Source organism: Hyla sarda, chromosome 3 (genome assembly GCF_029499605.1).
Source record: "Hyla sarda isolate aHylSar1 chromosome 3, aHylSar1.hap1, whole genome shotgun sequence".
Lineage (NCBI taxonomy): Eukaryota > Metazoa > Chordata > Amphibia > Anura > Hylidae > Hyla > Hyla sarda.
In genome coordinates this window covers 86200101-86210686 of record NC_079191.1, presented here as the reverse complement: position 1 = coordinate 86210686, position 10586 = coordinate 86200101, and the positions used below count along the sequence as shown (strand labels likewise).

Below are 10586 nucleotides of genomic sequence, written 5' to 3'. Positions count from 1 at the left end.
GCCCACTTAATTGTACAATCAATTCAATGCCCTTGATCTATTATTTAAAATTAGATGTCGTGGCGAAACTTTTAGGAAATAAGTACAGCAAACTCCAAATTCACAAAGAGCTATCCTACAGTAGCCAGAGGGAAAAAACCAAGTGAAGGAAACCTCTAGGGACCCATGGATAAAGGACTACTCTTCCCTTGGGCTTAAAGGTTAATGGTTGTATGCAATCATCATTAAAATAATAATAAAATTGTACATAGTAACCAATTTTGTTACAATTCTTACCATTAAACCAGGTAAATGCTGGCAGATGTAATATCAGCACCAGACGGTGGGCACAGAAGGGGTAGTTAGAACAGTTGTCTGCCACAACATAGCTGCTACAAATATCACAGATGGTACAACTACTGAGTGCAGAGAGTCCAAATGAGCTGATATTCCCTGGAGAGCAAGGACAATGAGAGATATGTATGAAGGCTCTTACACAATTTTTTTTATTCTGTTTTGTCGCTATTTTCTTTATGTTACTTTTTGCAACAAACTGTTGCGCCAAATGGTTTTGAACATTATCTCTGAATTGACGGTGTTAATCATGATGTAAAAAAGGCCCTGGCTGTGCGAGCTTTACCTTTATAAACCAGCCAAAGTCCCAAGGTCAGATTTAACTGCCTCACAGTCAGAAAGTTCTGCCTGGAATTCTGGGGCAGGGCTGCATGTGTGCCAAAATTACAAACTTGCGTGTGGCAATTGATAATTTTGGCACAACTACGCTCCATTTGACGCAAAAAAGACATACATAAAATCACACATTGCAACACCATTTTTGATACATACCCCCCAATGTTCCTGTTGGGGAAACCTCCATTGCAGTGCTTTTAGGATCCATGGCTTTAAATATTGTCACTCTTCTCACCAGATAAGTGAATCCTCTAATAAGCAATTGGGTTGGCACTGTGGTATGAGTCTAATGAATCTTCTTGTTCTTTCCCAGTTGGACTCTTATGTTGTGGTTCCACAAATAGTCTTCAAATGACAACAGGTGTACTGTACCCGGAAACTTGTAGAAAGTCAGGAACATAAAAGCTGTCAGGATGCAACAGGCCATAGAATGAGATGAAACCATAGTCAGAGGATGTGCCAGGAGTTATCAGGTATGAGATGTAGCAACAGGAATCAAGCATCAAAACCGAAGGATCACATAGCAATGCAATCCTCTAACAAGGAAGAGTTCATGGTCACGATCAGGATCATGTGTTGTTAACAGAGTTAAAAATACACAAATAAATCATATATTAACACAAAAAGTAGAAAAAAATAGTTTTTGCCCTCACCATGTCAATTACCTTATATCTGTGTTTCACCGGCAACCGGCATGGAAAAGGAGGATGAACCGCGCAGCCGAAGCTCAGCTTCGGCTGCGCGGTTCATCCTCCCTTTCCATGCCGGTTGCCGGTGAAACACAGATATAAGGCCATTGACATGGTGAGTGCAAAAACTATTTTTTTGACTTTTTGTACTATTTGGACTTTTTTTTTCTAGTTGTATGCACCCCATGGCCTCCATCCTGACTACCTATCGTTCCCAATAGGCTATTTTGCATGTATTTGCTATGCTCAGCAGTGGTGCCACCACGTACTTTCCTCTCGCCTATGAGAAATCATATACTAAGGTTCAGATAGAAGTTTAAACTTCAAGTGAAGAAGAGAAGTTGGATTTCCTTTTAAATAGGCTGCCAGAGCCTAATGTCACCTTCAGATGCCTGTCACCCTCGCAGCCTGACACCAGGGCAAATTCAGAAAAAGAGCGATGTGGCCCAATCGCGTGGGGCTTTAGTAGAAGACAGGAGCCATCGCCTGAGCCAAAGAGATATCTGGTTGCCCATAGTGATTCACCTTTGGAATCAGATGGAGTGAGAGACACGTATACAATGCCAATAGCAATCTGGTACAATAATACATTCAACCTTATACAGATTATAGCTCAATAAACAGTTGTAGGGCTGTGATAAAGATGGGATGAATGGAAAAAATATAGTGAGAAAAAGTCCCAGTGGACTTATAAAATATCAAGTTTCCCTTATTTCTAATCACATACAGTAGAATAAACAGGTTACTACCACCCCGTGTCTGTAGATGATACACCAATGAATGTGTTTGTGGTGATAAATGCATTAACAGTTTTTTCTGTCATTGAATACATCATTTAATCAGTTTTCTTCATGTGGTTGATGATGTTACACAGCATTAAGCAGATATTACACACCACATTAAGCCATATAGAGACGGGGACTTGGTCTATTTTTAGTTCCTCCATGTATATGGATGTATATGAAAGTGCTGAATCCTTTGTCATATTAAGTGAATAAACTATGTACATGCATTTGAGATTATTATCGGAGCTGCATTTAGAGTTCCTGCTGCCCTAGGCTCCTTAGTGATGATACATCCTAATGCTAAGCTGCCCATAAATGTAAAATAGGCAGCTGTTCTTACCCTCAACTTATACAAAAGCATTCTCGGATGAAAGCTTGGGAGACCCCAAGCAGCCATCAGTATGGGAACTGGAGAATTAATCTATAATGGACAATCTCTATCCCTGTATTAGAACTATCATGGGTGTTTATCCAGCAGCTTTCTATGCAAAGAAGTGAAGGGATGTCCTCCTTATTGTAGAGGAGAAATTTCAGAATGTGACTGTGATATGAGCTGTTTCAAGAATGCTCAATTATTATCATCCTCTCTATCTATCCCCTGATAGAAATAAGAGAGGGGGCCAACTGTGTCACATGGTGGAGATGGGATTCTCACGTCATTTACTGTATAAACTTCAGAGAAAACTACCCCTTTAGACCACCTCCCATGTAGACCATTTTTTTCCTCTATAAGCAGACCACTGCCTTATCAAATCAAATGTTTCCACATTATTTAACTGGAACTTATTTGGAAAGACCACATGTCTTTGCATCATCTGAAAGTAGATCTGCTGAATCACCAAGCTTGGGCAAGAAGGAGGGGGAAACTTGGAAGGGACATCACAGTAAAGAAACTGCCAGCATTGGGCCACATGATCAGAGCTGATAAAGGAAGAAAAAGGGCATTTTCAGAGCCGGCAAGTGTCACTGGATAGCAGGAGGGAAACAGGCTGGGAATTAGAGGGGGATCCAAGTTGGGTGTCAGAAATGAAATTGGGAGCCATGCTAGGGACCTGGATTAGACAAGGAGCCATATTGAGGAACAGGAATGAAATCGGAAGCCATGCCGTGGACGCAAAATAATATGTCAAGCATGGGACCAGGAATGAGATGGGAAGCAGGAATGCTGGGGACCAGGAATAAAGTGGCAACTATATTGCCTAATGGCAGTGATCTATTTTGACAGTTTTGATAATTTCCCAGCCATGCTGCAAATATTGTTCATTGAATGGTTTGACATACATGACATAGAGCTCCTGGTGTTGACATGACCTACAAATTCCCAGATGTCAGTGACTGTGCATCTGTGGGATCTGCTGGCAAACATATCCAATCCATGGAGGCCACCATAGTACCATATTTTGTGTTTTGCCGTGAAATGAGTACATAACTCAGCCCTTTCCAGTGCTGGACTAAGACAGCTCCATTGGCTGACACGTGCACACTCGCCCCCTACCATTGGTTCCTGGGGGGCTGGAGAGGGGTGTGTGGTGTGCGCGTGTCACGTAACCACAAATATACTGTCTCAAACACCGTTCCCTTCAGTGTGAGTTCGGCTACAACAGCAAGAGGATGTCTCCTTCTGTGATAGCCGAAGTGCTGCAGCTGTAATGTTATTCGTGCTGCGGCTGTAATGTAATTGATTCCCCACTATGGGAACCGTGCGCCCACAGGGGGATCTCAGCACTGCAGCTGACATTTCATTAATTCCCCGCTATGGGGACCGTGCGCCCTCGGGTGTCATAAGCTGAGCGCAGCAACTGGCATCTCATACAGTCCCCGGTAAGGGGATCACGCTGTAGCTGACATGTCTAAAGAGAAAATGAGGAAAAAAAGTGGAGAGAGGACAGCGCCTCGTGTGATACCGTAAAACAAGTGACCCCAGATGGAACCCCCGACAGGGTATATTCTCACCTGGTGACCCTCTTGAGTGTTAGGCGTGTCTCCCCGTTTTAAGGGGTACTGATGATATCTGTGCTGCAGCCGAGGTGCCTGGACTGGTATCCTATGCAGGAACCCGTATAGTACTGGAGTGTGGAAGGAAAGAAGGAGGCCCTTAGGTCTGGCGCTTTTTTGAGCACTTGAGAGTTAATTTTGCAGGTTCCACCTACTACCTGCATGATGCATGAACCTGCAGAACTTCTTTCCTTCCACACTCCGTGGCTGACATGTGACACTCTCCCTGCTATGTGGACCGTGCGCCCTCGGGTGTCATAAGCTGAGCGCAGCGACTGGCATCTCACAAAGCCCCGGTATGGGGATCATGCTGTGGCTGACATGTGACACTCTCCCTGCTATGGGGACCGTGCGCCCACGGGTGTCATAAGCTTAGCGCAGCGGCTGGCATCTCATACAGTTCCCGGTATGGGGATTACGCTGCGGCTGACATGTGACACTCTCCCTGCTATGGGGACCGTGAGCCTGCGGGTGTCATAATCTGAGCGCAGCGGCTTGCATCTTATAAAGATCCACCTGCGGGCGCACGGTCCCCATAGCGGGGAATGAATTACATTACAGCCGCAGCACAAATAACATTGCAGCCGCATCTCTTCGGCTATCACAGCAGGAGACATCCACTTGCTGTGGAAGCCGAACTCATACTGAAGGGAACAGTGTTTGAGACAGCATATTCGTGGTCATGTGACCCCCCCCCCCCCAGCCTCCCCGGGAACCAATGGTAGGGGGCGGGTGGGCACATGTCGACCAATGGAGCTGTCTTAGTCCAGCACTGGAAAGTGCTGAGTCATGTAACACATTGCACGGCAAAACACAAAATGTGGCACTACAGCGCACCCCACAACCTACAGGACTTAAAGAATCTGCTGCTGTGTAGGTACCAGGACACCTTCAGGTATCTTGTGTACTCGATGACCCCTCACCACATCAGAGCCGTGTTGTGCGACATGGGGGACCTACACAGTATTAGGGAGGTGTTGTTAATGTTATGTCTATGGTTGCCCATAGTTGTGCTTAGTAGTGCTTATTGTTATAGGCTTTGTATTTAAAGCATTGTGCTCCTTTAAGGCAGGCTGTTGTGTGAGGGATTTTGGAAAAGAATGATATCATTTGATGTGGTTATATTGTATTGTCCCATCTAGTCCTAATATTTGGATATTTCAGAAATAGGATTTAAAGTGAACAATTAACCGTGTAAATTACTTAGACAATACACCTAAATGACTGTCTATTCTCTCTATGGGAATAAATGTTTTATTATTTTAGAATAGGGCAGAACTGCTTACATTCTTATTTCTTACAATATTAGAGCCCTGTTATAAAGGTATTTCATGTAAATGCCTAGTTGTACAAAGAGAACATTTTTAGAGAATTCCACTTAGCTGCTTTTTCAGTCTTCACAGCACAACATCAGATGCCGGACAAGTCTCCATTCAGCCCAGAAATCTCAATTAGCAGCATTGTGTATACAGAAATGAGACGTGCTAATAATCTCATAGCAAAGAATAATTGCTAATTGGATGACAAGACAATCACATCCGAACAAAGGCGGCACTAATGCTAGACTATGGCACTATTTCTTTACAGTCACATGCCCCATTTACATTCCTGGCAAGTTACACAGGACAGGTGAACTCTGAAAATACTTAAAATTCACATTAAAGCAACACAGGCTGTAGTTAAAGGGGTACCCCGTCCCTAGACATCTTATCCCCTATCCAGCGGCGAGGCCCCCGCGATCTCCCTGCTGCAACCGGCGTAAGTTTAGAGTGTCGGGTGCAGCACCGGAGGCTCGTGACATCACGGCCACACCCCCTCAATGCAAGTCTATGGGAGGGGGCATGATGGCTGTCACTCCCCCTCCCATAGACTTGCATTGAGGGGTCATGGCCATGATGTCACTATCCTCCGTCCCGCATCGCCAGTCATCCGGCACGTGAAAATTGCTCCTTGCACCGTATGTCTGGGGTGCCGCAGCCGAGCTGAGATCATGTGGATAGGGGATAAGATGTCTGGGGCGGAGAACCCCTTTTAAGGTGTGGTGAGGGCAGATGGAATTACCCTAGAGGCAGATGGCATTAACCCCTTGTGTTTGTGATGCCAGGGTGTGGTTTATCCTCTACACCACCAGAAGGTATACCGCTGGATTCTTGGCTAAACACAGGGCAAATAATGACTACGACGCCAAGTTATGGAACAACGGCAGCTTTATTGAGTCAAACAGGTGTAACAGTCTATACAGCTTGGCTGGGCCCAAGGAGGTGACCAGTGACTTCAGAGACCTTAGGGCTTGCTGGGACTTATAGTGGACTTGGACAATTTGGATGTAGGCCACATGGACTTAAGACAGGATGACTTGGACTGACTTGACTATGACAGACTATGACTGACTTCACCCCATCTTTAGCTTTCCAGGCTTTGACTTGACTTGTGGGGCAATGGACCCGTGGCTGCTGGACAGACTTTAGGCCTCCTCTGGACTCCAGACACAATCCTAGGACTTGACCTCACTGCAACTCAGCTAAGCAGAAAAGAGCAGAGCTCCAAGAGAGCGAGCAGAGGCTCCACCCACGGCTTATATGGGGGAGACTAGGAGGGGTCCCATAGGTCACCCTTAGGTCACATGGTTACTGATACCTCACTGGGTTACAATCACATGACAACAGGTTAATCACATGACAACAGGTCTTAAAGCTATAACACATTTTATGTACATCATTCTGCATAACATAGGCATTTAAGGGAGTAGGTAGAACATAAGTGCAGGGGGGGGCACCGGGGTCACTGTATGGAGCCTGCTGGACAGGGTAGCTAGGGTACCGGGATGCAACTCCTGTACTGGGCAACCACAAAGGGATAGTTAAAAGGTAGCCATATGAAGGTAAAGTTACTTATTTTAAATCAATGGTCTCCAAAATGTGGACCTCCTGATGTTGCAAAACTCCCAGCACACCCAGAAAGCCTGTGGCTTCTAAACACGGCCGGTAGTAGGAAGTACATACAGACCAGAAACATACAGACAGGTGAATAATGGAATAAGCTGTGTGGTATTTGATGATTGCTGGAGTTTGTAGTACCCGTCGGTTAAGATGGAGACAAATCTGTAAGTGAGAGATACATCATCAGATCAGAGGGTAGTGACGGTAGATGGCAACATTTTTCCATGATCTTCAATCCTGGTCTAAATCTGGTCAGTGTAATTAGCCTCTTAATGATCGCCAATACTCCTTTTTGCAAAAATGTTTACAGCGTGGTTAGAATAATGCAGCAGGGATTGCTGGAGTTCATCTGTCAGCAAATCACCAGGATCAAAGAAACCTCAGATCCTTCTAAATTAACCTCTTACATGCTGTGTTCATATAATTACCACTGCATGTGAGGAGTTTCTGTGCACCGTTCACCCCATCCATGTGGGATTCTGTCTATATAGCCCTTTTTATCCTATAGCCAAAACACTTCAGTATTTGGGAGCACTGTGAACACAGCAGGTAGGGGCAGATGAGACAATAACAGGCAAAGTGGTACCAAAATGATGTGGAGTTAGAGTAGGTTGGGGAAGGTATGGAGAAAAGACAGTGAACTCTGCAAACACAAGTAGTTGTCTGGGCCACATGAAGAAGACAGGAAAAGTAAGTGACCTGTAGGTGACTATTGAGTCATAGTGGTCGTGATGTGGCGATTGGGGGTTGAAAGGGGTGATGAGGCACAGAATGTTGGGGTGGGAGGGGTGTGATGAGGCACAGAATGGTGTGGTTGGAGGGGATTGATGAGGCACAGTATGGTGAGGGTTGGAGGAGGGTGATGAGGCACAGTATGGTGAGGGTTGGAGGGGTGTGATGAGGCACAGTATGGAGAGGGTTGGAGGGGGGTGATGAGGCACAGTATGGTGGGGTTGGAGGGGGGTAATGAGGCACAGTATGGTGGGGTTGGAGGGGGGTAATGAGGCACAGAATGGTGGGGTTGGAGGGGGTTGATGAGGTACAGTATGAGGGGCTTGGAGATTGGTGATGAGGTACAGTATGGGGGAGGTTGGAGGAGGATGAAGAGGCACAGTATTGTTGGGTTGGGGGGGGATGATGAGGCACAGTATGATGGGGTTGGAGGGGGGTAATGATGTACAGTATGGTGGGAGGTGATAAGGCACAGTATGGTGGGGGTTGGAGGGAGGTGATGAGACAGCATGGTGGGGGTTTGGGGGGTCATGAGGGACAGCATGGTGGGGGTTGGGGGATGATGAGGGATAGCATGGTGGGGGTTGGGGAAGTGATAAGGAACAGCATGGTGGGGGTTGATGAGGAACAGCATGGTGGGGGTTGGGGGGGGGATAATAAGGCACAGTATGTGGGGATTGGGGGTGATGAGGCACAGTATGGTGGGGATGGAAAGGCACTGTATGGTGGGTTTGGAAGATGATGAGGCACAGTTTATCTTATATAAGGCACAGTGCATAATATGAAGCCAAAGGCACAGTACGTACCATATGGAGGTACAAGTGTATAATTAATTAATTTATTGTTTTGCATTTCAGGGGATGGGATGGTTTTTATGGGCTACAGTATGTTGAGGTATTTTTTTAGGGTACAATGTGGGCCAGTATTTTTTTGCAGAGGGTACAGTGTGTGGCAGTATTATATTCAAGTGCAGTGTGGCAGTGTTAAATTAATTTTTGTTTTAATATAGAGGATCACATAGTAAGAAGCCAATACCATCTGGGCGTGAAGTTCTGCAGACAGAAAATTTATCTTGAAGAAGTCATGGCAGTATGTACCAGCTGAATAAGATAATGAAAGACTATAGAGAAGACATCAAGACCTGTGAGTCACTTTTACCATTCACTGTTCCATATGTCCCATAAGATAGTGATTTCTTTCAATATATATCTTTGTCAGTGTCATGTGGCTAAAATACCTATGTCATGGGGGGAGGGTGACACCATTTCCTACTGTACCAGGTGACACCAACCTTAACAACGCCACTCTATTACCCCAAAAATGTCCATAAAAGTATTTTCTAGTCCAGCCCTATCTGTAGATATTTTATTTGAAAATAGAAAACATACAAAAAACAACATACACCATATACTCAACATACATAATATAAAAAAGGAGTCCATTTTAGTCTATAAATATCCAGCAAAGTATTTTCAGATCCAGACTGTAGATGTTTTATTGAACATTACAACAATAAATCAGCAACAACATAATAATACAAACAACAATCACCTAAATACACAACATGTACAATACATACAAAAATTAGTCCATAGTCCTCCATCAATGTTTTTTCTGGTCCAGCCCTATCTGTACACATCTCAGGTGCTGAGCAGCAGAATCCACACATCCATAACATGATTTTAGAATAAATAATTTTACTTTTACATGTTAGCTGAAACAATTCTATGCTGACACAGTAATAGTTTTCATTTATGGAAGAAGAAGAAAAAAAAACAAAACACATGTACAGGAAATAGCTCTGAGGTTTAAACCTGCTGAAGAATTTCATTTCTGAAGCCAAATGCAATCTAACAGCAGATAATTTATGAAATGCCAGTGTATATTAGAAGCCACAAAGGGATATTCTCTAAGGGATACGGCAGATAACAGTAATCTATTTCAATCCTTCTCCAAATGGCCCGCTATTAAGGAGCACTAAACAGCGCCATGTACATAGCTGCTTTAGACGCTTCTGTAATAAGTGCTTACACCGCAGGGTAATTTCATACAGTTCTCTCTGCCTAAAAAGGTTTTCTTGTATTTTTCTTATTATGGAGTTCTTCCATTATAAACAATATATTTTTATGGAGTGTACTAAAGTCATCGTATGTACTGTAGGGAGACATAGGATAAAAACCCTCTTGATACATTGTCCATTTTATTAAGTATTATGTATGAAGGCTCATTTTTTGCGCTGTGATCTGTTGCTCATTTTTTGCGCTGTGAAAGTTTTTGTCGGTACCATTTTTGTATTGATCGGACTTTTTGAGCGCTTTTTGTTCATTTTTTAATGGTATAAAAAGTGTCAAAAAATACGCTATTTTGGACTTTGGAAATTTTTTTACGTGCATGCCATTGACCGTGCGGTTCAATTAACAATATATTTTTATAGTTTGGACATTTACACACACGACGATACCACATATGTTTATATTTATTTTTATTTACATTGTTTTTTTTATGGGAAAAGGGGGGTGATTCTGACTTTTATTAGGGAAGGGGTTAAATCACATTTATGAACACTTTTTTTTCACTTTTTTTTGCAATGTTATAGCCCCCATAGGGGGCTATAACATTGAATACACTGATCTCTTACACTGTTCACTGTCATGCAATAGAATGGCATTGATCAGTGTTATCGGCGCTTTACTGCTCCTGCCTGGATCTCAGGGAGGCAGGGAGGAGTCATTCAGCGATTGGACACGCAGGAGGCAGGTAGGGATCCTCCTGTGTCC

At 44.0% G+C, this 10586-nt stretch overlaps 1 long non-coding RNA gene across 1 annotated transcript; it reads right to left on the bottom strand.

The window, feature by feature from the left end:
• Window positions 1-327: 327 nt before the first annotated feature.
• On the bottom strand, window positions 328-4212 carry LOC130361479 (uncharacterized). The gene is made up of 3 exons (XR_008891013.1): window positions 4097-4212; window positions 826-1074; window positions 328-432 (listed from the first exon to the last, which is right to left on the bottom strand). It is a non-coding gene; the product is annotated as an uncharacterized LOC130361479 (long non-coding RNA).
• Between the last annotated feature and the right edge of the window lie 6374 nt (window positions 4213-10586).